Raw genomic sequence first — 4,054 nt, forward strand, 5'->3', positions numbered from 1 at the left:
CCCGGCGCGGGCCAGCTTCCCCGCCGGCGGCGCTCGCGCCCCCAACGCGCCCCCCCACGCCAAATAATGCCCTCGGGCGCGCGCTTAACCCTCAGCGCGCCGCGAGGCCGAGAGCCGAGAGCGGGGAGCTGGGGGAGGGGGCGGTCGCGCTTCGGTGACGACCACTTCGGGGTCCGCCTAGCGATTTTATTTCATTCCCGGGTTTGCTGCGGCAGCTCTTGTTTGAAAAAGGAAGAAAGAAATCGGCCGTGTGTGTGGGCCCTGCTGGGTTTCAGTGCGCAACGGCGACACCCGAGAGCAAAAAGCAGGGGCGGACGTGGAGAGGGGAACCTCGCGGGCAGATGAGACCCACGGGGACACCATGGGCAAACGAACCCCAGATAGAAAACACGGCGCGCCGAGGCCGTGGTGACGCGCGGCGGGCAGCGAGAGCGGCTCGAGATCGTTTTTGAAACATGGGTTCCGGGGCGCGGATCTCTGGGCCGCCGAAGCCTCGCAGCAGAGCGCAAGGCGGGGGCCGGGTGGGCTTCGGGCGTGGGCCTGGGGAGGCTGCCCTGACGCTGGGGCCAGCCCAGCGTGGTAGGAAACAGCACACCCTCCTTGGGCGCCCGCGAGCCGGGTGTGCCGCAATGCGGAGCCGTGGCCCGGCGGGAGCTGATGTGGCCCCGAGGGGTACGCGGGCCCCGCCAAAGGGCCACCACCTCTCCGCGCTCAGGGCGGGTGTCCGCGCCCACACACCCTGCCAGGCTTGCCGGCCCGGACTCGGGGCTCCAGCCCGGTGCAGCCCGCTGGGGTGGGGCTAGGGGGTGGGGCTTCGCCGTCCAAAGGAGAACCCACCCTTCGCGGGGGGTGTGATAAAGAGCAGAAACACGGGAGTGGGGACACAGAGGTTAGAGGGGCGCCCTTGGAAACAAAGCCAGCCCGGGAGGCCGGAGGGGGCGGGGTGTAGGACTCGCGCAGCCCTCGCGGTGCACAGTCCCACAGGGTCAGCCCCTTAAGCAGCTCTAAAAATACAATACGGACTCCGCGAAAGGCAAGGCAAGCGCCCTCCGAAAGAAAAGGGAGAGATGTGAGCTCCTGGCAAAGCCCCATCCCTGTTCCAGTGGTCCTCGCAAATCCCCCGCTGCCATCTGAAACCCACCTCCCAGACCTGGAAACCACAGCTCCAGGGCTTCCCGAGTGGGGTACAGGCCTGGGAGCTGCCGGCAGGCCCCCCCCGGCAGAGCCCAGACCTGAGCCCCTGGGCAGGGTGACAATGCCCTTGCCCAGAACGCCCATTCTGGGACAGGGTTCCTTTAAGAAGTTGCTTATTTTCCTGGGTTGGCACAGGTCTGCCTCTTCTGAGACAACTCTCAGTAACCACCCTCAGGTCGATGGCCATTAAAGGGTCCCCAACGTCTCCAGGATCCGCTCCCTCAGCCCTGTGTGCAGGGGAGAGCCTGTGGCTGGCCAGTTAGCAGAGCTCCTCTCTAGGGGCCCCTGAGGGCCCCAGACAGAGATGGCATCAAAATGTCTCCCGCTGGCGGTGCCATGGGTGCACCCTGACCATTCCAGAAGCAGGCAGAGCCGAATGCACGGTCCAGTCGCCCTTCTTGGGGTCCCGGTGGGGCTGTGAGTAGCCTGGGGCAGGACGGGGCCCCGCAGCCAAAGGCTCTGGGAATCCCGGATTTAGGGTCCGTTCCGCCTGCTTCTTTCTCAGAAGAGCCGACGGGAGGAGTGCGGCAGAATGGCCCCACGGGAGATTTCCTCACGGGGTGCATTGGGACTTCCAGGGGCGCCCCTGTCCCCTCCTGCTTCCCACTCGCAATCCTGCACACCTGAGCTCCTCCTCACACCCGCTGGCCAGTGAAGTGGCCATGGAGTTAGGATAGGGCGGAGGAGCCAGCCCCTCCCAGTCTGCGAGGGGACAGTGAGGTGCTGGGCAGGGCAGATGCTTGTGTACTTTCTGGGAGCGGGGGTGTAGGTGGCCAGGGCTCTTGGGCTTTCAAGTGCTTCGGATGGCCCCCTCCACAGTCTTGGGGGGCCTGGAGGCTCCCCCAGTCACCGCAGAGGCAGCTCCAGGAAAGATCCAGTGTCCGGGCAGACTGGGAGCCCCCTTCCTGTTCAGCTCTGCGGAGGGCTAGCCAGGCTCGGTGCAAACGCACTGTCCCAGCGGGTCCCTCAGCGTGGCCCCCGATGTCCTAGCGTGGGGCCCCAAGGGGCCTGGCTGAAGGAATAGGGCCTGAGCCTCCAGAGTCTGCCGCCCCTGGTGGTGGGGAGGCTGCGGGGGGCCGCTCACCCTCCCCTGGCGTCCGGACCAGCAAGCCACTTCGGAAACACCCATTGCAAAGATTTCCCCGGGTTTTTTTCCCCAGTAAGGGGGAAGGCAGGGTATGGGGAAGCTCAGCCGCTTCCCAGAGGAGGGCGGGGAACTAGGTTGCTGCAGACCCCCTACCAACCCACAGCTGGCGGCTAGGAGGCTGGCCCAGCGTGGACCAGTGGCTGGAGCTGTCGCTGACAGGGCCCTGCAGGGACCCCTCTCTTGGCCTGTCCCAGCTGTTCCACAGGTCAGTTCTTTGCCCTGGACATGAGTGTCAGGAAAAAATTAAACGCAGTAAGAAGAGGAAAACCTTTCCTGCAACCCCACACCCAGCGGCTATAACCCTGAAAGACCCCCGGCCGGGCGGCAGGCGGGCAGCAGGGTATCCTCCTCTCTTGCCCGTCACCAGTCGCCCGAACCCCACCAGACATCTCAGGAAATCCTAGGTTTGTGCTTCAAGCTTGCCAAGATCAGTCGGCGCACACCGAGCCCCTCTCTCTGCTGTCTCCGGAACATGACCCCCACCCCCAGCAGCCCTTGGAGGAGGAGCCACGAGGGTTTCTGCAGCGCTGTGTGTGTGTGTGGGGGGGGATGCTGCAGGTAGAAAGACGCAGAGCAAGCACACTGTCGTCAGGCTTCTGCATTCCAGGGAGAATCCCGGATCCGCACAGACGTGGGGGATTCATTTCAGCCCTGCCCTGCTCGCCGTGCCTTTGCGCAGCCCTACCCGCAACTCCCGACAAATGTCAGGGCGGGAGCGGAGACCTGAGGGTTCTTCACTCCTCGCTCGACTTTTGCTCTTTCTCCGGGGACGCTCCGCCAAGGGATTGCGCAAGCTTATTGCTCATGGTCCTTCAAGAGCCCGAGCAGGGGCCTCAGGCGCGCCCCAGCGCCTCCCACTCAGGGGCCGCTCTACCCCCTTCCAGGCCCCCCCACTCGAACCCAGCGGGGTCACCGGCCCACAGCGGCGCCCTCGGGAGGCCGCGTGGGGCGCAGCACAGGTGCCGCCGGACCAGCCACTGGAACGCTCCGTCTGGCCGCCGGAGGTGCTAAACTTCACACCAGGCGGCCTCTGCAGCCGGGGCCTGCCAGAGGTCCTCGGCTGGGCTGCCTGTCCTGGACCAGGAGATGCGAACTCACGACGAAAGGGTGGCTCCGTGGCCATTCCATTCACCTTCCCTCCGCACCAACCGCTCCACACTAGCTCAGCCTCCACCCCCTCCTGGCCCTCCTTGCTCTCTTTCGAGGTCCTTCCTGGGGGCCCCCCAAGAGTCCTCCGGCCACCTAGCAAATTCGGACATCCCTGGGCGTCCTGTCTTCCCTGCTCTCGCCCTGCCTGGCCCTGCAGGGAAACTGGACAAGCCGCCTCTGTCCCGCCAACCAGAGGGCCAAGTGCAAATTCCGAGCGGTTTGGGATCTGGAATGGGGTGAGCTCGATGGAGCCCCTTCCTGGTGAGGTCCTTGGCGCCTGGGCCCGGGTTGGCTGCTCCTCTGCGGCTCCTTCGTGCACTCCTTCGCACCCAGTGCTGTCTGCTCCCCGGTCTCTCCCTTCCCTCCCTCGCCTTCCTAAAAGCCCAGAGCCTCGCGGGGCGGCGCGGGGCGCCGCGCACCTACAGTGGGGTGTCAGCTGCCCCTGCCCCGATTCCGCCCCCTGCCGGCGGTTCCCTTCTCCTCCAGAGCCGCATATGACGCAATTCGGTGCAACTGGAAACCCAGTGGATGCTCCCGTGGCCCCCAGCAGGGTCCCCGGGCCGT

This window comes from Tupaia chinensis, unplaced genomic scaffold, assembly GCF_000334495.1.
Source record: "Tupaia chinensis unplaced genomic scaffold, TupChi_1.0 Scaffold000159_1, whole genome shotgun sequence".
Taxonomy (NCBI): Eukaryota; Metazoa; Chordata; class Mammalia; order Scandentia; family Tupaiidae; genus Tupaia; species Tupaia belangeri.